This window comes from Cupressus sempervirens, chromosome 8 (assembly GCF_028749045.1).
Source record: "Cupressus sempervirens isolate cs-2001-9-10 chromosome 8, ASM2874904v1, whole genome shotgun sequence".
In the NCBI taxonomy this organism is placed as follows: Eukaryota; Viridiplantae; Streptophyta; class Pinopsida; order Cupressales; family Cupressaceae; genus Cupressus; species Cupressus sempervirens.
The window spans coordinates 202,057,537-202,082,633 of record NC_143125.1 but is presented as its reverse complement, the minus strand read 5'-3'; the positions used below and the strand labels follow the sequence as shown (position 1 = coordinate 202,082,633).

The window sequence follows — 25,097 nt, the reverse complement described above, 5'->3', positions numbered from 1 at the left end:
GGATTTAAAAACAAAATATTAAGACTACCTCGCTAGAGGTTTTAGATCCCTTTCTGAGGCATACCTTGTTAGAGGATTAAGATGACTTATTACAAGTCTGCCCTGTTAAAGGTTTACAATAGATGCAATGGTTAGAAAGAAAACTAGAGTAATAGGTCTGAGTATCTGGCACACCTTGCCTAATAGATCCTCTGCTTTGGCTCCTTGAAGATGCTTTGATCTCCACTACTATTATGGCTTGAGTCTGGCTTCTTGTGCACTCTACCTCTCTTCCTCTTGTGCACTTTGCACTTGCTTGCTTGTTGCGACCTCTGTTGGATTCTCTTGTTCACGCAGCTGCAACAACAATAACGTCCTTGGCTTTTTCACATTCTATTCTTCTTCTCTCTTTCTTGCCAGATCTATTTTTATCACACTTTTTTTTATCAAGTTTTTTCCTTACAAATCACGATCTCTGATTACTTACTACCTATCCATAGATGCCCAAGTTTATAGGCCAGCTAGATTGTCTACATACCTACAGCTAGGCTTGTGATTGTGTGAGCTTTAGCTGCAGTCCGTTGCCCAACTCTGATACATATCTTATCTTGTTGACACCTTCTCCTATTTGTCACATCGATGATGACTGGACTACATCCATTCCTTGATTTCTTGCTTCTTTACTCTACTATCTTGACCGGTAAGTGTAATGTCCCCTTTTTCTGGGACATTATAATTCTATGTTGCCGGTTCACTTCGCCTAGGTTTCGGGAGCGAAAAAGTTCTTTACAGGGTTCAATTCGAGATTTGGCCTAGACATTTCTAATTTCAGACCCATTAGAGCAATTTTGGCAAGTTGTCCAGATGCTAAATATTTTTAGTAAGTAAACAGAGCTCAGAATTCTTGGCATCTCAGTGTTGGTTTGGAAGCGTCTCGCTGATACCTTTCCAACGAGCTATTGCATGAGCTTATTCGAGTTCATCTGGTCAGTTATTTTGATGCCTGATGATTATATGGTTTACTGACTAAGTGACTTTAAAAGTTCATTTAACTTGTCACTTTATTTTACAAAAGGTATTATGTTCACTTACAAAAAAGGTGTTTTATCCCACATTGCCTAAAAGGGCGTGCATCACATTGGGAAAAGTGATAAAGGTACAACAAGCTCCGCATGGGGAGATATGAAGAGGATAATATTTAAAAATAAATATTAACCTAGGAGCCGGAAACAATGACTGGTTATCTCTTTGAGGACGCAAACCATTGAAGAAGCTTTTGGAGGTTGGATGCAAACCTAGCCTTCTTACAGGTTTTCTCTACATTTGCCAATTTGACTGTTATTGCTATTTATAAGATCGGATTTTCTTTGGATTGTTGCAAGTTATTGTATTGCTGTTATATAATACAGTAATGTTTCTGGTGGCTATTTGTCTCAATTGCTGGTTTATTTATGTACTTCTGAATATTGGTGGAATCAAACAATCTTTTCTGAGTTTTCTTGTATGCATATCTATTGGTTGTAAATCGATTAAAGTTCTGGAATTTATATCAAATATTGGTTTTTTGTTTGGTTTTAAATCTGCACATTTATATCAAGGATTTTTAATAGAATATCCAGAAAGGGATATTACAGTAAGTTAGTCTATCGGTAGTTGCACTTGCAACATTTTGTGACTTCTTGTTAACCGGTTGCCAATCAATAACAACACATTCTTCTAATTCATTGTTTGAGTTCATTACTCGTCCTTTGCCCGGTTGATGTAACATAGTGCAATAATCTCCCCCTTTGGCATTGATAGCAAAACCTTTTATCCTTTACAAGTTAACAAGACCTGTAGGCTGAGATATGACCAGTTCATGCTACCTAACTGTTGTCTTAGACTTTTTTTGTACGTCTTATCGGATGGTTTTCTTCTTCTTCTTTCCTTCTCTCTTTGTTTTGAATGCTCCCTTGTGTGATCATCTCCTTCTTTGTTCGTCTTACTCCCCCTTTTGTAACTTGGTTAGTCTCCCCCTTTTTGTCATCAATGACAATGGGAAGACCGGAGATAGGATGCGAGTATGATCTCTGTTAATTTCTCCCCCTGTGACAGCAATCCCTTTGTGCCATACTCATCACAACTTTTCAAATATGTCTTTGTACTTTTCCCTAGCTGAGTTAAGAAGGATCTCTCATGATTCCTTCAAATCTTTAAGTGCAAACACTACACTCTCTAGTTCTGCAAGCTTCCTATAAATTACTTCACCATTCTCTTCTAGTGGCAAGTTAAGTAGCTCATCTGCTCCTTTAAGCAGCATTGATGGACCCAAGTGGGGCATGGAGTTAGGATGGGCTTAGTGTAGGGTTAGTGTAGGGTTAGTGTAGGGTTAGTGTAGGGTGTTAGATATGTTTGGTAGTATAGGTTAGTTTTATGTTAAGATTGTTTATTTTGGTTAATTTTTGTTTTAATTATTTTCGTTAGTATTAGTAATTTTTGTTAATAAAGTTGTTAGTATTAGAGGTTAATGTAGGTGTTAGGAGTTGTGTTTAGTCACAATTATGTTTGTCTAAACTTTACTATCAATTTAGATTTGTGTTAGATGTTTATTTTGTTTTAGTTTGAGTAGTATTAAGTTAAGTATCTAGTTTAGTAATGAGTTATAATGTAATTTAATTTAGTTGTTTTTACTATTTATTAAAGTTTTAAATTAATGATTGGTGAATTAATAGACTTTAATAAAATGATAATCAGAATGATTGTTTTAAAATTATAGCTAATAATGTTTCAGTTTTGTTAAAATATTGTAAAAAAAAAATTGTAGATAACGTTTCATGAAATACTTTTATTATCTTAATTTAAATTCATATGGTCATTATATTGTAATCACAATCATTTTCAAACTTAGAGTAATTTTATCGTTATTCAAAAAAAAATTTGTTGTGTTCTTGCCCTCATAGTTTGGGCATGACAAAGCAGCATTGATGGACCCAATAGTTGGAGTCAAGAAGAATTGAAGCTCCATCAGTTTAATAGTTCTCTACTTCAGCTCGCAGCTAATGTAATAAGTACATTTTGTCCTATATCTCGATTATATGTTCAGTTGTTGCTCCGAATAGTGGATCAAATGCTTGTGTTGCAGTGTCAAGTTCATGTTGAGCCTTTTCCATTGACTGCTCAACATCACTCGTTAGAGTTCGTGATGTGCTTTGTTTTTTAATTACTAGGGTTATCTCTCTCAAAACTTCTAACATCTCATTTTTGAGTGTTGTAGGTTGACCTTTCTTTTCTTCAACAAGTGTCTTCTCAATGTCAAGTGGTTTCATTGGAACCTATTGTTCAACTACCCTTGGAAGCTGACTTGCCTTGTCATGAAGTTGTCATATTTACTTCTCTGATTTGAAAAATCAAATCATCATCCTAATTGTAAGTTGCTTTAGCTGCAAGTCCTTTTAGAATGTCACGAGCATCAACCAATGTAGTGCGTTTGAAACTTTTGTTGTTTTGCGTTTGAAACTTTTGTTGTTTTGCTTCAATTTCTTATATCTCTCAGTGAGCTTAGTATATTTTCCCAACTCCTTCAATCTCGTGTCTTTGGTCATCTTGCGCATCTCATTTACTTGACCTTCAAGTTCTAACGTTTTTGCCACTTTGGCTGCATCGGAGTCGTATAGTGCTCCTTCATCTTCAAATATATCAAATTCTCCTTATTCTTGGGCTTCCTCTAACCCTCTGCCACTCTTTTTGCTTTCTGATTCCACGGAATATTGCTTCCTCTTTTCAAGCTCCCTAAGACTCTATCGTTCCTTGGACGGTGTTGAGGATGGTTTGACTGTTGGTGTCTCCTAGATTTGAGTGGTTTATAGGGTTTCTTGTCTTTGTTTTGCACCTATGTCTTTTTCTTGTTGTTCACCTACATCAATTTGAATTTCCATTGGAGGCAACTAAGTACCCTATATTTCTTGGTTCGTTTCCTTTTCCTTGATTCGTTTCCTTTTCCTTGATTGCTTCTTCCTTTCCTTCTCAACCTATGCACTCATCTTGACCTGTTGTATGCTGCACGCTTTCTCTTACTTCTCCTATGGTTGTGTTAATGATTTGGGGCTACACATTTTGTTGCTCTTCTGTAGGAGATAGTCCTGTGGAGGCTTGCTGTGTTTCTCCACTTTCTTTAGGTTTTTTATTTAGAACTTGGCTGATTTGGGTCCTTTGGTCGACCTATTCAACAAGTTTCTCTGTTGGCTTCTTCTTGGTGGTTCTTGGGCCTGTTGTTGTAGGTTTCTCTTTGTCTTTTTGGCCTTATCCTCCTCTTTTTCAAGAGTTTCTTTCTCTTGCTCATAGAGTTGTGACCAAAACATTTGCATTCACGTATGCACCTATCTTTAACCTTGTGGTGATCAAAGCTACATTCTTAGATGGGTTAGTGTTTGATCTACATGAATTTACAAGTTTTGTGACCTCTTGTCTATTTAGATCTGGTCTTATGTTCGTGAGAGCTTCTTCCAACATACATTTCCATTCGATGATAACCTTGGACCACTTCTCTTTGATTATTTCAGATAACTCTTCTAGCAGTTGAGATTTTATATCTTGTGGCCTTCTACTAACCGCTCTTAAACTCACTAGTACAGAGTGTACTATCTTATTTCTATTCAATTTGTTAAATTTCAAGAATCTATCTCTAATGTATTGTAGTTGCCATTTTTTTTAATATCCTCTAAGATATTTTGCAATGAAAGCTTCTTACCTCCTTTCGCAGACTTTAAGCTTTCATGATCTAATTCTTCTTCTCGATCCTCTTCCTCCAGTTGAGTATAGGGTTTCTTCTTTCTTTTTGTGCCTTTTCTCTTGTAAGTCTCCACTATGGAAGGCTTAGAGGTTGCTTGTTTCTTTTTATTCTTTGGTTCTTCCTCTTCTTCCAAGTCAAGTTCTGGAGTGGAACTTTTCTCTATTTTAGTTTGTGGACTTTCTCCACCCTGTTGCAATGCTTCTTCCTCATCTTGCTCTACAACTTGTTTTGCTTCTTTCTTCTTCTTCGACTCTATTTGCTTTGAAGCTTCTACTTCTTTCTCAGTGAGCTTTTTCTTTATCTCATCTACTGTTCCAAATCTTTGTTGTTGTTTGTCAACTAGTTTCTCCAGTAGTTTTGCAATGAGGCTTGTAGTTGATTCTTCCTCAATCTCATAGGAAAGTTCAAATAGCTAATGAGTTCTTGGCTCAATTGCTTGTACCATGTAGTTATATGTGTCTTCCAAGAAGCAAATGCTACTCAAATAATCTTTTATCAAATTAATTGTTATTCTTCTTGTTTGCATGTCTTCCTGAAGCTTCTTGAAGTAGATCTCAAGTTTCTCTATGCCTTTGTCTCCTAACTAGTTGTGCATGCTTGTTATCTGGGCAGTGACATTGCTCCTCGACTTCCGCTAGAATTCTTTGTATCTAGGATACTCACCCTTGAAATAGAAAAAGATGGTATAGCTCCAAATTTGAAAGTGAGTTGATTGTCTGTCTTAATCTTCCTAAGACTTTCCATCATTTGCCCATGCAACCAGCCACTGAGATCTAGCTTGGTTTGTTTTATTATTATTTGATGCACTCAATATACTCCTCCTGCAGGTATGCAATTAACACAACTTGACTAGTAAAGTTTGTATGTCATTACTCTTGCTTCAAATTGCACCTTGTCATTTGGAATGTCTTTTATGGTACACATTGTGTCATCTATGTGACACACTATCAATCTAGCCACTTTTGTTGTTGTATGTATTCTGGTGGTTAAATTTTCTCCAGTTCCACTAAACCCTATAACCCTCTCAATCACTTCTTTTGTGATTTTGTATGGCTTGTTCAGGCACATGTAGTGTACTTGGCTGAGCATGAATCTTACCCATTCCACTTTGAAGAAATTTGGAATATCTATGGCATGAGTTAGGATTGTGGCTTCCAACACTTCGATGTCCTTTTCACCTATTCCCTTTACTTAGATCTCCTCATATAACTTTTTGATCATTTCATCTCCCATCTCTACTATCTTTGTCTTCAAATATTTGCCAACATCCTCTAGCACTAACACACTGCTTGGGAGTGAGGATAGGGCTCCATTCATGTCTCTCTTGTCAGCGCTTAACAGTATTGGCTCATAGACAGGTGGTTCATAATCTTGTTCGTCCATCAATTCAACATCAAACAAATCATTGTATTGTGCCATTGAGATTTTGCAACTTCGACTCTATCTCTTGATCTCTTACACTAAGTGAAGCCTACGATTTCAAAGTCATTCTTAACTTCTTGCACACACTTGCTTCAAAGAATAGCCTTTTGATAGTTAGGGTTTCATAAGTAAGAGCTCTATTGATTTCAATATTGCAAAAGTGATCTTTGTTCGGCAAGATACTATTTATAGAGCAGGCAGGAAATATGACGTTACACACCAAATGGTAACCTTGTTTCTCACCTTCCTCAGCCCTTGTGCAAAAAATGCATTTTGACGATTAGTCCAACCATCAGATTTTGAAGGCAACCTATCTTCCACTTTTTGGGTGTGGCACAACCACTATCTTTTGAGTGACTTAGTCATGAGCTACCGGTTTGCATGGGGGGGCCAATGCAAGACTAACTTTTCTTGCCTGACCCCTGTTAAGATTATTTTTGCTTAGTTTGATTGGGAGGACTCACCGCTTACTGGTGAACCTATTCCTTCTCAAATCTCTGGTGTTTTCTGATTGTTTATTGATCCACACCTAGAAGAAGTCCTTGTTGACTTGCTTAATATCAATGGCTTTCCATTTCCCTTTGTCGCCATTGCTGCACTATTTAGGTCTCTGCTTTACCCAATAGTCTTTGACTATGTAACCCAACTTGTGACATTTGTAGCATGTCTTTCTTGTATTGTTCATTGTCTTTCTTGTCTCGGTTGTTTCTGTTAGAATATTTGGAAAACTGGGGGAGGTGAATCAGTTATCCCCACGTCAAGATATACAAATCAAACACTTAAAACTTCAACAAACTTAACCCAACAATTCACTAATCAAAATTGTTTACAACAATCCAACTTATTCATTCCATTTTAGCCTCTGTTCTCTATGTGCCGACTTGCAAAAACTTATCACAGTCAACAATAAACTTAAACTTTAAAACAGTAAGTAGCATAAAAACAAAACAAACATCCACATAATTTTTGACATTAGGATTTAACATGGAAATTCAATTTGGGAAAAACTGCCAATAACATGCCACCACCTTTTCACTTTTCTGAATTGAGCTCTATTAGGCGCCAACCCTATTAAAGGTTACAAAATACACTATTATGTGTGACCCTATTAAAGGATTTAATCACCCTATTAGGAATGGCCTTGTTAGAGGACTTTAGAACATTCCATTAGAATGTCACCTTGATTAAAGGATTTATAAATGATTGTTAGGTCAACCTTATCAAAAGGATTTTTACAACTGCCACAATGGTTAGAAAGTAACAACAAAGTTCTGATCTGATAACATACAACTCACTTTGCAAATTTAGATCTTTGTTCAGCTCAACACTGGTTCATTGACTAGACTCCATCATTCTCATCATCTCAGATCTGCTTGGCAAATCTTCAAGCAATCCTTCACCTCACAAACTTCGTAATTCTCCTTGCAAGTCTGTTCACCACTTGTCTTTGCAAGTTTCCAACCCAACAACCCTCTAAAACATATCAAATAGCTCCTTAAATAGGTAGCTTTGATCTTTTGCCACTTAATCACAATCGTAGATCTTAGAGTGTATGATCAGATCTGAAACATTCAATGAAGCTGTCCACCAATATGTTCTTCTTCTCCATCTCAACAATTTTAGAAACATCTTAAATCTTAACCTTTGATCGCTCAACTACTCGTTTCCTTGCATTAAATAATACAGCTCATCAATCCTTATCGTCAACACGTTTTGCTTATTCCAAGATTTCAACTATGTTGGCCACAAGTCTTGATTATTTCATAAACTATTCTTTTGTTGTCACTCAGTCGTTATTGTGTTCTTATGCTCGATCTTCACTGGATCACTCAGTCAATATTGTCACTCAGCAATCTTTGATACTCGATCAATACTGTTCTACTCGACAATGCGTAAGTTCCTTAATATTCCGCTTCAATTCCTTTATTGATGGTGCAACACTGATACTCAGTCTGTTACATCCCAATTTTTGACCTAATTTAAAATATAGCCGTTGTGGTTCGCATGAAGTCAGATGACAGTTAAATTTGTTATAATCCTACGAAATGGTAAGATGGTTAGTCGTTATAATTATTTATCACGAATTCATGGAATTGAATAGGCTGTAAGCCGTTATGATTATTTATGATTAAATAACTTGTTATGGTAATATGATTTAAATGTGGAGAATTTCCTAGTAGGAAGCACGTCGAAGGGGTGGAAGCATTGTTAGAAAAGAATTGGACATAGAAACATCACCATCACTGGGCAAATGGATATCAATCGTGAATCACCATGGTTGAGGACTTAGTGACTTGAACATCAAGAAACAATCAATGAAACCGCATGAGCTATTAAATAAATAATTTAAAACACAAAATAATTTAATTAAAATATAAAATGTACCTCAAAAGATTTAAAATGATCTTTCACCATATTATTATAATATATAGATATAAAAAGGAAGTGGCATCATTATATTATTTTCTATAATAAAACGATGTCATCCCACAAATATATTTACATATACATATATAAATATAAATTATAATAATATTCGAATTATAACCTTCCAACTCTTTTTCCATCTTTTATTATTTTCCTTGTTTGTAACCAATTAAACACTTGGCATTTTAAATTGGCAAATATTCTTTAAGTTACAGAAGCCAAAGAGTCTTCTTTAAACCTTTTTATATCATGAGTCGAGAAAGAGGCAGGGAGTTTTTATTTTTCAAGTATCTGACTTCTTTCATTCACCCGACCACGGTCTCCTAGCAACTGATATCCCTACAGTGTATTACATTGTAAGGATGGCAGTAATCCCCTTTCCATGATTTCTTGTTATACTAATGATTGGCTGGAAACCATGAGCTATAATTACATTGAGAACTGAATTCAAGATATCTCCTGTATGAGGAGATGGAAGGCAGTATTATTTATTTCATGGCACCCGATATATTTTTTTTCTGGCATCCGATTTCCATTCTTAAGCATTTCCATTCTTAAGCACCCGATTTCTTCATTACCGACCACATTTATCATGGCAACCGATAGCTCTGTGATTAGTAATCTTTGCATTGCCATTTCCAACCACAATTTCCGATTATTCAGAAGATTTGCAGAAATCGTGAGCACTCTTATGTTGGGACTGTGTTTGATATTTTGCAAGTAAAAGGTGTGGGAAGTAGCCGAGTGTCCAGCAAGACATCATTTCCGAATTAATCCAAGTTATGTGGAATACTTGAATCAAATATTTCAATTTGATTTTCTTGAATCAAATGGTGCAATGACATTGAATTACATAACAGTAAGCTGGAGCATTTATCATGATAGTATCTTGTTTGATATCTTGTTTGATATTACAGAATTGATCCTGTTTAAAGTAGATTTGATCATGGCAAGTGAAAGCCATGAAACCATAATAAGAATCCATGAATCATTATGCCAATGGAGATAGAGTTAAACAATATTTTTTGCAATCTTTAAGAATATTTTTCTCAAATCTCAAATTGTGATACGCTAGAATACATGTATATATATCAATCATGAATTAGTTAAGAATCAACAGATAGAGCTGATTGCTCTGAGATCCGAGCACTTAGGATTCATCGGCTGTATAGCCATGGAAAACGTGAAGAGATGTGATGGAGTTTGCAATGACATAGAAATAAAAGTCAGATATGATATATTAAATCTGGAATAATATTATTTAATAGCTCATGCATGATTCATGTTTATTGTATTCTTTGGTTGTCAAGTCGAGTGGTGTGATTAGATACCAAGATGCTCAATAGATGACAAGATGATCCATGTCTATTCCGGGTAGGAGGGCTTTTCTCGTTAGAGATTGTGTGGGGATAAGTTATGGTCCGAGGTTGGGTGGTTAAGGCCCTGACAATGTTTCCCCTCTCCACAAGATGTCGGATGCACATCAGATAAAGATAAGTGGAGCAATCCAAACAATTGTCAAAAACAGGTATTTTTACTTTTATGATGTATGATCAAGTAAAAAGTAAGATTAATTAAGTTGTATCATCATTATAGTTATTTCTTTAAATGAAAGAAATTCTTATCGTCAATATAATTGGCAACTAGTTAGATCGGTTGATCTTCTAACTGAATATGGAATATATCTATAGGATTGTTATTTCAGTTTTTCATATATAAGAATAATGATTATGAGCATATCTTATGATCTTATGTCAATGCCACAGTTTAGCAAATCAGAAGGAAAGGAATGATACACTGATATTTGAAGCCCTGAATGATACAGTGGTATATGAAGCCCTAAATGACACAATGGTATCTAAAACCCTAAATGATACAGTGGTATGTGATGACCGAAATGATACAGTGGTATCTGAATCCCTAAGTGATACAATGGTATTTGATACCCTAAATGATCCAATGGTAATCTGTGCCCTAATTGATACAGTGGTATGTGATGCCCTAATTGATAGTGGCATTTAATGGTAATCGTCATTTGATTTCGATATAGCGGTATTGGATGGTAGTTGTCATTTGATATTGTTATAGTGGTATTTGTGGACTAACCTAAGTGATTTCAAAAGCATCCCTAGATTGATTTCGGTCTCGAATTCCATGATATGTAGTTTTTAATTTCCATAGTAAATTCATTAATGGTGTTTTAAATTCTTAGTTAAGAAATTTTGTTTAACTAATTTTTAACCGTTAATCACATTCATATGAACAAAACTGATTTAACAGTTTTCCCTATGAAATGAAGTAATATTTGTAATGCTTGGATATGTTAGTTGTTAATTAAGACCCGGGAAATGTGGATGTTAGATATGGTATCAGAGTGTTGGGTTCAACGCTGAAACCTTGGCCCAACACTATTTTCTTGAGAAACTGAGAATGTAATGTTATCAGGATGAAGAGAGCAAGAGATGTCAAACAGAATGGGTTGCAGAAGTAGACAAACTCAAAGATATAGGGACAAAGGGAGGGGGATTGCACGCACCCCAAAAAAGTCAAATGGGGAGATGGTAGGATAGAAGACCCTAAGAGATAGACACCCAATCAACATGGGAACAAGTAAAAGAGAAGTGAAAAGGAAACTAAAGAAATGGCCAGATGTAGGGTATGTGGCAAAAAAATGCACGTCCCCACTAAAAACAAAAAACAAAAAACAAAAATAAGAGTCAAAAATGAATGAAAATGAAAATAAATTACTAAAAAATAAGTTGGAAATACGTATAACACAGCAAAGATCACCCACACGAACAAACTGCTAGATAAATGTATAAATGAACATCCACCTAAAGAACAGACCACATAAAAATTAGAAATAAAATTAAAAATACCAATAAAAATAAAAATACAAATAAATAATGATAATAAAATAAAATAAAGAAATTGAAAATATGAATAGGAATAAACAAGTCTGAAGACAAAAACATGAATAAATATAACGTGTTGGGTAGAACACATGCAAATATAGTATATAATGAGTGTATGTGTGTATCATTTTTTGATATATATATATAAATAAAATGTTATGCGCGTGTGTGTGTGTTATTTAAGACTCGATATATGTATAGACACAAATACATAAACATGGATGAGAATTAGATGTGGGCAGATATGGGCCAGCGGAGGGAAAAAATCTATATTGATGTAAACAAACAAATATATATATAGTATTATTTATATTTATATATAACTATGCAAATGGTGCATCAACCAGATACAAACACATCAACGAGCAAATTATGAAAAAATATAAAGAATATATACACCTAATACGAGGAAAAAATAACTAATGAAAAAAGAAAAATAAAAATAAAAATATGTAAGTATATATATATACCGAAGCACACACACACGCTATAAAAGAAATAGTTAATAAAAATAATGGATTGCGCAAATGACAAACTGAACATACAAATATTTCAAAAAACCCAACCAAATAACTAAAAACAAAGCACCAGCTGAATGACCAATGCTTGTGTGTGCATGTGCTTTGTTTTTAGTTATTTGGTTGGGTTTTTTGAAATATTTGTATGTTCAGTTTGTCATTTGCGCAATCCATTATTTTTATTAACTATTTCTTTTATAGCGTGTGTGTGTGCTTCGGTATATATATATACTTACATATTTTTATTTTTATTTTTCTTTTTTCATTAGTTATTTTTTCCTCGTATTAGGTGTATATATTCTTTATATTTTTTCATAATTTGCTCGTTGATGTGTTTGTATCTGGTTGATGCACCATTTGCATAGTTATATATAAATATAAATAATACTATATATATATTTGTTTGTTTACATCAATATAGATTTTTTCCCTCCGCTGGCCCATATCTGCCCACATCTAATTCTCATCCATGTTTATGTATTTGTGTCTATACATATATCGAGTCTTAAATAACACACACACACGCGCATAACATTTTATTTATATATATATATATATATATATATATATATATCAAAAAATGATACACACATACACTCATTATATACTATATTTGCATGTGTTCTACCCAACACGTTATATTTATTCATGTTTTTGTCTTCAGACTTGTTTATTCCTATTCATATTTTCAATTTCTTTATTTTATTTTATTATCATTATTTATTTGTATTTTTATTTTTATTGGTATTTTTAATTTTATTTCTAATTTTTATGTGGTCTGTTCTTTAGGTGGATGTTCATTTATACATTTATCTAGCAGTTTGTTCGTGTGGGTGATCTTTGCTGTGTTATACGTATTTCCAACTTATTTTTTAGTAATTTATTTTCATTTTCATTCATTTTTGACTCTTATTTTTGTTTTTTGTTTTTTGTTTTTTGTTTTTTGTTCTTAGTGGGGACGTGCATTTTTTTGCCACATACCCTACATCTGGCCATTTCTTTAGTTTCCTTTTCACTTCTCTTTTACTTGTTCGCATGTTGATTGGGTGTCTATCTCTTAGGGTCTTCTATCCTACCATCTCCCCATTTGACTTTTTTGGGGTGCGTGCAATCCCCCTCCCTTTGTCCCTATATCTTTGAGTTTGTCTACTTCTGCAACCCATTCTGTTTGACATCTCTTGCTCTCTTCATCCTGATGATGGATCACTTGGTGTGATTCGAAACGTTGATGGCAAAAATCTTTACACAATCAAATCCAGAAATATATCAGTTTAATTGCTATGGATTGTGGAAATTTAATCTCTTTAATGTAATGTTAATAAAGATTTATTTTACATAACTGGATATTACAATCAAAATTGGAAAAATCACACCAGAAAATCATACAGAATAGTCAGGGAAGGGCTGAGATGAAATGGACAGATGGATAAACTGCAATATCATAGAGATGAAATGGACAGATGGATAAACTGCAATATCATAGAGATGAAACAGGACTAATGAAAATGATATGATTGGCAAGTCGAGCATTGTTGATCGGGCTGTTCATTCGTCCATTTAAATCCTTGGCCAAGGTAGATTAAAGGCATGCTTGCCTAAAATGGATCACTAAGAGGTCGGTGGTGCCAACTGACAAAAGGATGGATTGGTGGAGGTGTATCCTCAACCTTGACTATTACTAAGCAGGGCACTCTAACACCAAGATGCTCGAGTGGTAGGACCAAAATGGTAAATGTGTCTTATCCCAAGAGAGGACCATTCTCAATAGAGAATGAGAAGATTAAACTGGGTCCAAATGCCGATGTTTGTGCAATACAAACCAGCTCCTATAACCTTGACAAGATGTTATATAAAACCCAAATGATCGCTAAATATATCTTTTCAGTTAAATGTTCCCAGCATTTACTTTATGCAATTATATTCATGTTTATATGAAATGGTAGTAATATTTTGTTATCTATTTTAAACTTGAACTGGAAGAAAAACAAAATTGTGAACCATGATTTTGAATGATAATCCTTTCTGATGTTGAATAAGCGACAAGGTCATTTTGTGCTCCAATATGGAGTAAACACACTTGCATAATCGAAACTATCAATGCTTATTTATAGATGTAAACTTTTCCTAAAACAATTACACTGACAAGATGGGCATGAAAGCCTAAGTCACACAAATGGAAAAGATAAACTTCCAAATATTTACAGATGAATGCTAAGTTACTCGATGTGAACCCTATGTAAATTTGTTTATTATGCTTATGGAAATAACAAGACATACTGAGTTGTTTATATTGTTTAGAAATGAAGTATATGATATCATGGGATGATTATTTTGATGAAATATTATTGTGATAAGGGGGGCATCAAGGCCGAGGTTACATAAATGGAAAACATGGATCTATTAACCTTTTTCAAGTGACCTGTAAGTTTGCAAGGATGATCTACTCATTGATGAGTGTCATATGCCAGATGGTATGTATAAGTGACTTAAATTATGATCTAGAACTTGCTAGTTGAAGAATTCCAATTTTGAATACTTATCTTATTCTCAGTTATTGAACCCTAAAAATTCTCTTATATGAAGATATCAGTATGGGGATCGAACTAATGATATAGTGAGTATCTACATGAGTATTACAGGAATATGAAATAGAATATCCTACAAGTTGATCTACTCAAGTGATGCTAAGGTGACCACAAGTACGGTAAGGTGAACTCAGGTGAGTGTGTGTTTAATTTTATAATATCATGCAAGTATCTTTCTGGAAGTATTGAAGTAAAAATAGACCTTGAGTTTTGATCATGATTTAGATTTTGATCCAATTTTGAAAAAAAATGATATCATGATACTATATATACATCTTGGAATATTCTTCTAGTGTCTAAATTTGCAGAGATCATCGAGGACAATGAAACACAAAGGGGAATGGTACATTACATTCCAATTTTAAAAATACTCCTTGTTACAATTTAAACTTCATCGAGGATGATAAAACATAAGAGGAATGATATGTTACATCCCAATTTTTGACCTAATTTAAAATATAGCCATTGTGGTTCGTATGAAGTCAGTTGACAATTAAATTTGTTATAACACTGCGAAATGGTAAAATGGTTAGTCGTTATAATTATTTATCATAAATTCATGGAATTGAATATAAGCCGTTATGATTATTTATGATTAAATAACTTGTTACGGTAATATGATTTAACTGCAAAGAATTTCCTTGTAGGAGGCACGTTGAAGGGGTGGAAGCATTGTCAAAAAAGAATTGGACACAAGAGCATCACCATCACTAGGCAAATGGATATCAATCGTGAATCACCATGGTTGAGGACTTAGTGACTTGAATATCAAGATACAATCAATGAAACCGCATGAGGTATTAAATAAATAATTTAAAACATAAAATAGTTTAATTAAAAAATATAAAACATACTTCAAAGGATTTCAAATGATCTTTCACCATATTATTATAATATATATATGTACGTACATATAGATATAAAAATGAAGGGACATCAATATATTATTTTCTATAATAAAACGATGTCATCTCACAAATATATTTACATATACATATATAAATATAAATTATAATAATATTCAAATTATAACCTTTGAACTCTTTTTCCATCTTTTATTCTTTTCCTTGTTTGTAACCAATTAAACACTTGGCGTTTTAAATTGGCAAATATTCTTTAAGTTACGGAAGCCAAAGAGTTTTCTTTAAAGCTTTTTATATCATGAGTTGAGAAAGAGGCAGGGAGTTATTATTTTTCAAGTATCCGACTTTTTTCATTCACCCAACCACAATCTTCTAGCAACCGATATCCCTACAGTGTATTACATTGTAACAATGGCAATAATCCCCTTTCCACGATTCCCTGTTATACTAATGATTAACTAGAAACCGTGAGCTATAATTACATTGAGAACTGCATTCAAGATATCTCCTGTATGAGGAGACGGAAGGCAATATTTTTTATTTCATTGCACCCGACTTTTTTTTCTAGCAACTGATTCCCATTCTTAAGCACCTGATTTCTTCATTACCGACCACGTTTATCATGGCAACCGATAGCTCTGTGATTAGTAATCTTTGCATTATCATTTCCAACCACGATTTTCGATTATTCAGAAGATTTGCAGAAACCGTGAGCACTCTTATGTTGGGATTGCGTTTGATATTTTGCAAGTAAAGGTGTGGCAAGTAGCTATGTGTCCAACAAGACATCATTTCCAAATTAATCCAGGTTATGTGGAATACTTGAATCAAATATTTCAATTTGATTTTCTTGAATCAAATGGTGCAATGACATTGAATTACATAACAGTAAGCTACAATATTTATCATGATTGTAGCTTGTTTGATATTACAAAATTGATCCTCTTTAAAGTAGATTTGATAATGACAAGTGAAAGCCATGAAACCATAATAAGAATCCATGAAACAATATTTTCTGCAATCTTTAAGAATATTTGCCTCAAATCTCAGATTGTGATAAGCTGGAATATATATATATATATATATATATATATATATATATATATATATATATATATATATATATCATGAATTAGTTAAAAATCAACAGACAAAGCCGACTGCTTTGAGATCCGAGCACCTAAGATTCACCGGCTATATAGCCATGGAAAAGGTGAAGAGGTGAGATGGAGTCTGCAATGACATAAAAATAAAACTCAAATATGATACATTAAATCTGGAATAATATCATTTAGTAGCTCATGCATGATTCATGTTTATTGTATTCTCTGGTTGTCAAATCAAGTGGTGTGATTAGATACCAAGATGCTCAGTGGATGACAAGATGATCCATGTCTATTCCGGGTAAGAGGGCTATTCTCATTAGAGATTGTGTGGCGATAAGTTATGGTCTGAGATTTGGTGGTTAAGCCCCTGACAATGTTTCCCCTCTCCACAAGATGTCGGACGTGCATCAGATAAAGAGAAGTTTAGCAATCCAAACAATTGTCGGAAATAGGTATTTTTACTTTTATGATATATGATCAAGTAGAAGGTAAGATTAATTGAGTTGTATCTGTTAAGTATCAAAATTTGCACCCAATACTGAACTAGAAAAGTTCAATAATTCTGACCTAACATGGGAATCACTTCTACGTGTGATATGTAAAGGAAGTGAGACCTTCGGGTTCTAGGCCGGCTCCTATTGAGTATTCGGTGACATTTCCATGATTCTAATTTAAACTTGCAAGAAAAAGGAGAGAAATTATTGGAAATAAACCTAAAACCTACAGTTAAACTAATAACAAATGGGCGATACACCAAAAGCGACATGAAAGTTTAAACACAACTGACAAAGAAGGATTATTTATCTATTTGAAGTACAAACAAAACACTTCTTTCTGTAAAGACTTGCATAAGTAATTTGTAATAACGTTTGAGGAATGAATTAGCAAAAGGAGGAATACAGATGCCTCTCTCTTACCAATTTCACCCTTTAAAAACACAGATTACAACCTGCAAATAGACTTCCTTTTCTGCAACTAGGTGTTGAAATGAGACAAAATAATGAGGAACATGAACAGTGCACAAATTGTTCTATCAAATCATTTTTGACACTACACACAGAATTGCAGGAAAGAAAGAAGGTTCAAACATTGACACAAAGAGCATAATATTCACTGTTGTCACCTGTATTAAGCCTCCAAAATGAATTACAAACTCTGCAAATAAAGTTAAGGACTCATAAAGTAGTCACATAAACTTCTCTGCATAATCAGAACTCTCAAAAAATGAGTTACAAACTTCACTAAATACCATCTCAGCACTTGGGTCGAATGCAGAAAAAAAGCCTAGAAGTGAGGGCTTAGAAACTTCTAAAAATGAAGTTTCATTACTTATAAGACTTTACTAACCCATAACTACCCTCGTGACTCACATAAAACTACCTCAAAAAGTCTCCAACAGTCAGTAAAGGCCCTTCAATTGCCATAATAAATTCAAATTTGACCCCCAGACTTTCCCTTAAAAAGGCTCCTAATGTTTTCAAACTGACTCCTTCCTTAAAGACCATGAACATGAAATGAACTTTTTGCCTTCTTTTTGCATTAAAAATAGAAAAAACATTAAATGATTTATAATTTCATCATTTCAATATTCTTCTTTACATTGAAATATTTATGCAAAAAGAAAATAACTTAACAAAAACCCCTATAGATAGAACCTAAGGCAAAACAAAGAAATACACCCCCCACTTTACACAATACAAATATAAATATTTGAAAAGGGATTAAAATCCCACACATTTTACCCCATGGATTTCAAACTTTATGAAAAGCAAAAAAGGGCATACTATATGGCTCGAATACCCTAAAAGACTTTCATTTTCCATTTTACATTTGCATTTTTGGAATTCTGATGAGGTTGAGGAAAAATGAGGGTTTCATGGCTGCCTGCAGTCATTGATGAGCTTGTGGGTTTTCAAAAGGGTTTCACTGTTTTTTTCTAAATGATCACCATACATATTGCTAGAGCAGGAAATCGAGGATTTCTTGTTTTTTAATGCCACCATGAGAGCTTGCTAGTTTTTTGATATAGAAATGAAAGAAACAGAAACTTCAAAGCCGCCATTGAAAGGTATTTTGAAGCATTTATTTTTCTTTTGTCAGTTGTTTGAAATATTGTGCTGTTTCTGCGCTTCTATGTTGCTTTGTTGAATCTGCTGGTCTGAAGCCGCCATAAATATTATTTGCTCAAACCTTAAAACTGGGGGTTTGCTGGTATTTTTCAATGTTTTTCGCAGCCACCATTGTCAAGCTTGCTGATTGGAGGTATGGTTTACTGATATCTTCTCCTTTCTGGGTTTTCTATACATGTCGCCTTCTCTTGGAAAGGATCATCTTGAATAGTAAACATTGTCCTTCCATGTTTTTTGGAGCTGATGAAACTTTGAAACATATGCTGTTATGAATGTGATTGCTGTTCAGGTTTTTTATTTGATCCTCTTTTTCAGCAGCATGATCCTTGACTGTTTTGACACCCATTGTGTATTACTAACCTTATGTTCGGCTTGTCAACATCCATCTCAAAAGCAAAAGTTGCCATCATAACTTGTAGCTCGTCTTTAATAAAAGACCTGTGCACAGATTCTCAACCCTTGTTTGACATTTGATCATGTTAGTGATCTGCCTCTATGCCGGCAAGCTTTATGGACTCAAAAACCTCTTCTGTATCTTTGATTGTTGTACAGTACATAATAGTTGATCCATCTCCCTTCACATCCTTTGCAACAATTTATCTATCTCCTATACATCGGTATGCAGTTCTTCATCAATTTGTAGATTAAAAGCCTGTCTTGTCAGTGCATACCAATTTGTAATTGCTAATCCAATCTTGGATTAATACAAAGCACCAACTGCAATATTCACACGACCAGATGTTAGAGGGGCCATTAAAGCTCCAAACCTCTGATCAGAATCATTTATCGCACTTTGGTAACTACCATCTAGAGATGCATCAGCAACAGAGTTCAACATTTTTTTCCATGGAATACACAAACTGTCAAACCAAATTCGTCCATTATCAACTCCATTTGCACCAATTTTGTGACTGCAGTCAGCAATTTGAATCCCTGGGCAGACATTCCCCTTTTTATCTCTTATTTGTGCAATAAATGCGTGCACCCCTTTATTTCTTCCATCGATAATAAGTTGGGAGATTACTACAGCATGAGTGCCATGATTTACAGCTCCTCCGATCCTGTACTTTAAGAGTTTTCTTCATTACTGTTATATCATCATTATTTGATTGATTTGTGACAGCACTAAGTGCTACTTTCATAAAAATCTGCCTTGCTGTTAATATCCTTTGTAGATTCTCCTGCAGTTGTATTAACAGCAGCAACAACAGCTGCTACAGTTCCCAATTTGGAAGTCCCATTTTACTCAAAGATTTCATAGTGTGATGCCCTTGCTTATTTGATATGCTTTGTAAAAGTTCTTTTGTACCTTTGTCAATAAGAGTAAGGCCCAGTTTTGCTCAATCCTGTGTTGTAGCGCTGTAAGACTTGCTGATAAAAGTGAGGTCGAAACAGTGAATGAGGAGCAACTAATAATAATCTCACATATGTTTCCAGCATTGCAATGCTTGGCACAATCTGTCCAGCAAATATTGTCCCCTGAACAATGAGACAAACACATAGGTGAAGAGAAACCCCAGAAACATATCGCTCATCAGGCCAACCAATGGACCCTTGCATTGAATTATAACCTGTAACTTGGGATTCATTCCAGTATTCTTTCAGCTCTGAGAACCTCCAAGCTTGAGGAGTCAAACCCCCTAAGATCATTTTCAATGTCCAACGAATGCAAAAATGAATTTGTCAATGCATTAATATAATCCTCGCTTTTATGCTTTTTAACACCTGATCCAGTCTTTCAATCCAGGGCACATGTTGTCTGTCTCCCATATTTACTTTGTTATTTGGGGTCACTGTCTTTGACAGTAAACTGTGTAAGGCACTGTCCCTCCCTTTGTTTGATTGTTGCTTAGATTTTGGCATTGATAGGGGTTTGCATTAATATATCCACCATCTTTAAATGCAGCATCTTCAATTCCTGCAACTGTCCTTACTTTTTTGGTAACTGTATCCAGAACTCTGATCTTGTGATTATATAAGTATGCAATATAGACTATCCCATCAGATTCAAAAGGGACACCCAAAGGATGCGGGAACTATGCCTCCGTTCTAATGATATTTGAAAGAGTATTTCATGAGGTTCGAGCACGGGCTTGTGACACTCATAAACTATCCTTCTATGATTTGCACCTGCTGCTTGTGAAATCAACATGCTTGTACACTTAGAATACACTTTACTATTTTTGATATGTATCCGAAATAGGAAATATATAGCATGTGTGGGTACATAGTTGTAGGTAATCAATCATTGCTTAGATCTTTTCGAGATCTAACTCTATTTTATTTTCTGATGCAGGAGAATGGAGACCGGAATCTACCAGATCGAGGGCTGGACCAGGAGTGTCATCGAAGATTATATAACCAGTCAAAAGCTGAAAAGGCCATGACTGGTTACCTCTGACTCTATCTTCCTGTGTTGTATTTTTCTTGTTCTCAATATGTATGAAAGACAGTAGTTAGACTCACGGCTTGTGTGAGACTTTTTCATTTCCAGCATTTTCCATTCATTTCATACTTTGTAAAACTGAAAATTGTGCAGATCAGTAGATGATTTATACAATGAACATTATATCTCCTTTTGCTCATGATTTTATATGATTGCAAAATGATGAAATGTAAATGAATAGAAAATGAATGATTTGGATGTTTCTGCAATGTTTCTATTAAACTAAAATTCCAGCATGTGTAGAATTTTAGTAACAGTATCATCGTTATAGTTATTTCTTTAAACGAAAGAAATTCTTATAGTCAATATAATTGGCAACTAGTTAGATTGGTTGATCTTCTAACTGAATATGGAATATATCTATAGGATTGTTATTTCAGTTTTTCATATGTAAGAATAATGATTATGAGCATATCTTCTAATCTTACGTCAATGCCACAGTTTAGCAAATCGAAAGGAAAGGAATGATACACTGGTATCTGAAACCCTAAACAACACAATGGTATCTAAAGCCCTAAATGATATAATGTTATGTGATGCCCTAAATGATACAGTGGCATCTGAAGCCCTAAGTGATACAGTGGTATCTGATGCCCTAAATGATCCAATGGTAATCGATGCCCTAGTTGATACAGTGGTATGTGATGCACTAATTGATATAGTGGTATTTAATGGTAATTGTCATTTGATTTTGATAAAGCGGTATTGGATGGTAGTCGTCATTTGATATTATTATAGTGGTATTTGTGGACTAACCTGGGTGATTGCAGAAGCATCCCTAGATTGATTTCGGTCTTGAATTCCATCGTATGTAGTTTTTAATTTCCATAGTAAATTCATTAATGGTGTTTTAAATTCTTAGTTAAGAAATTTTGTTTAACTAATTTTTAACCGTTAATCACATTCATATAAACGAAACTGATCTAACTATTTTCCCTATGAAATGAAGTAATATCTGTAATGTTTGGATATGTTAGTTGTTAATTAACACCTGGAAAATGTGGATGTTACACAATCAAACTTATCATTATGACCTGTTTCAACTCTGACCTTCATCCAACTATCTCCTTCACTACATGTATTGATTGAACAACACATTAGTTGTCAAGTACTAACTTATCAAGTGCCCATTATAGTTCCATCTTACTTACACATCTCCTTTCACCAAGTCACCCCATAATCTCTTCTTTTCAAATCTTTTTCATCAATCAATAGATATAGCACTCTACATTGTTAGTAAATGTCTCTCCAATAGATTTCACACTTGGTCCTATCAATAGGTTTGACATCAATGACAATATAACAATTGTTCCAATCAGGCTTTCAACAATTGTAGCTCCAACAATCTCCCTCTTTCGCATTGATGGCAACACCTCTCAAACCTCTCAATATAACAAGATATGCAATAGCTTCAAGTTAGCATGCAATCCAAAAAGTAACACAACACCTTCAGTATTCAGTTATATTGCTCCCTCTGTATTTGTGTTCTCTCTTTTCCTTAGTTTCATTCTGATTCTCATCCATGCAATCTCAGGATGCCTCCCTCTATCAACATTCAGTCTTCTCCCTCTATGTACGCATTCTCTCCTTACTTTATTTCTTACTGATCTTCATCTTACATATGGTAACTACTACAATCTTCATAATCTCCTCTTTGACAACAATGCCAAAGACATCTCAGTCACCACAGAAACATCAAGTACACTGTCATACATTTTCTTTATGTAGATATCATCAATCTCACTTGTAGATTTTCTCTCTCTATCATCAGGTTCATCTTTAAGATCATCTCTTCACATCATTTCACACCTTTAAGCGGATCCTAAAGTGTGATCTTTTGCATCAATGTGTATGATATTTTGATAATAACATTTGATGCAATGCCACATCTCTGCTTAGTTAGCTTCAGAGAGGGGATGACCACTAACTTGTCTCTCGAGTACTCGTGTGCTTCCTTAGGTAATGCCTTAGTGAATATGTCAACTATCTGTTCCTTAATGTTCACATATTCAAGCCTCACTTCTTAGTCTTTTACTTTTTTTTTAAATAACAATACTTGATCTCAATATGTTTTGTCTTGAATTATGGAGACTTGATGAAATCATCATCCTCCAAAAACTTCTCAGCTTGGATGATCCTGTCATCCAACCCTGCTACAATCAGTTGTAAATCTGTTAAGGAGCTCTCCACTGCCTTAACTCTTTCTTGTATAAAACTTTGCCTCATATCAACAAAGTACTGGCTCTTGCCAGGCATTAGTTGCAGTGTCCTTTCCTTTACCTTCTCAGGCATGTGGAAAATTTTATGTCTCTTGTTCCCTTTTTCTACCCATGCAGAGGCCTCAGGCTTATCTTCCTCTCCTTCCAATTCCACATCTGGTTCAGGGGAATCTAGATTCACCCTATCCTCTTCTCCCAAATCCTATGGTAATTAAGACATTATGTGGTAGTAATTTTGCAACCTCTTCTCAAGCCTAAAAGGATAGGCAACCTCTGTGGAAAAAGCCTCAAAACTGGGATTCTTTTTCTTCATCTCTTTCTCCACCCTCTGAATGTCCTCAAACTTCCTCAGTCTATCCTCTACACCACTTTCATTCATATTATTCCTAATGATGTCTTCTTGAGGTAGTTCCTTATTATTTGGGAGATTGTAATTCATGAATGCTTTTAATGCATTTCTAACTACTCTCAAAGTCATAGATACTAATATGGTGCAGAAGATAGGTTGTAATGTCTCTAGTATTCATGGATTTGGTTAATTGAGTCCTTTCCAATTGTGAAATCCCCTATCTTAAAGCATCTACAAAGAAATGTTCCCTTGTGCAATTTAGGGACTAAATATTCCCTGTCCATCGTAATCAATTGCCATAAAAATCTCCACAATCCCCAAACTAAGTGGTATATACTTTGGAAGAATATGTGGGTGTTGTGGGCATGCATATACTCTCATAACTTAAACATGTTGAAATAGAAAAGCATCCCCCTAGTGATGGTCTAATTTAGCATTATTAATTAACCAAGTTGGCCTCAGTATTCTTCTCAAAAATTTAGGGAGCCTATCTGGTAGGGCACCTAACATCCTCATGACAACAGAACTGAAATTATTAAAAACTAAAATAGAAGAAGAATAAGGATAATGACTATCTCATACCTGAGTCTACAATTGCATGCATTTAAATTGAAGACCACCTATTTTCTTATCTTTTACGTGATATTTTCATTTTTTTGTACTTCACTATATATCCTCCTCTCTCTCTTATCACATTTTAATACTACCCTCTTCATTCATAAATCGATTCTTTATCCACTATTTAATCATTCTCCTCCCCTATTTTTAATATCCCCACCTCCTTTAAAGTGTCATTTGTGTCTTGATCGCCTACATTGCTATTTTCTTGTCATTTCTATCAATACACTTTTAACTTACTTGTTATTCTATCCCTTTCACTACAATTTCTACATCATTTTCCCTTTATCCCCTATTCTCTTTCTTCCTTAAACTCCTCTCTAAAACTTCTTTGACCTTCCATCCTTTAACATTAATTAATTTTCTTCAAAACGTTGTACTTATAAAAACTTCTCTTTTTTTCCTATTCGTACCATCCTCAGAATACGAGAAAAAAGACTAAGGAATAGAACCATTGAAGAATATCTAATCAAATGGAAAGGATTACAATTGGAAGATGCAACATGGGAAGGACTTCACATATTGGACCACCCAAACCTAAGAGGAATTGCTTGAGGACAAGCAATCTAGAGAGGGGATGGTTGTCATATCCCCTTAGTTAGCCAAAGGATGAAATATATATGTAATTATAAATTGTTTAATATTATAAATTGTTGATCCAAAATATATTATACTATTATAATTATATTACAAATACTTGAACAAAACATTATGTAAATGTCCATAGACAATTAATACATAAATCCAATAACT

General features: G+C 34.3%; 1 protein-coding gene and 1 long non-coding RNA gene across 2 annotated transcripts in view; one reads left to right on the top strand and one right to left on the bottom strand.

Annotated features, from left to right (window-relative positions):
- LOC149542218 (uncharacterized) overlaps nt 1-21,281 on the top strand; it is a 37,148-nt gene extending 15,867 nt beyond the window's left edge. The window contains exon 2 of the long non-coding RNA XR_016355439.1: nt 21,009-21,281. This is a non-coding gene — a long non-coding RNA (uncharacterized LOC149542218). The remainder of the gene's footprint in view (nt 1-21,008) is intronic.
- Nucleotides 1-25,097, bottom strand: part of LOC149542217 (Cyclophilin-like peptidyl-prolyl cis-trans isomerase family protein) — a 59,675-nt gene that overhangs the window by 13,874 nt on the left and 20,704 nt on the right. The window lies entirely within an intron of this gene.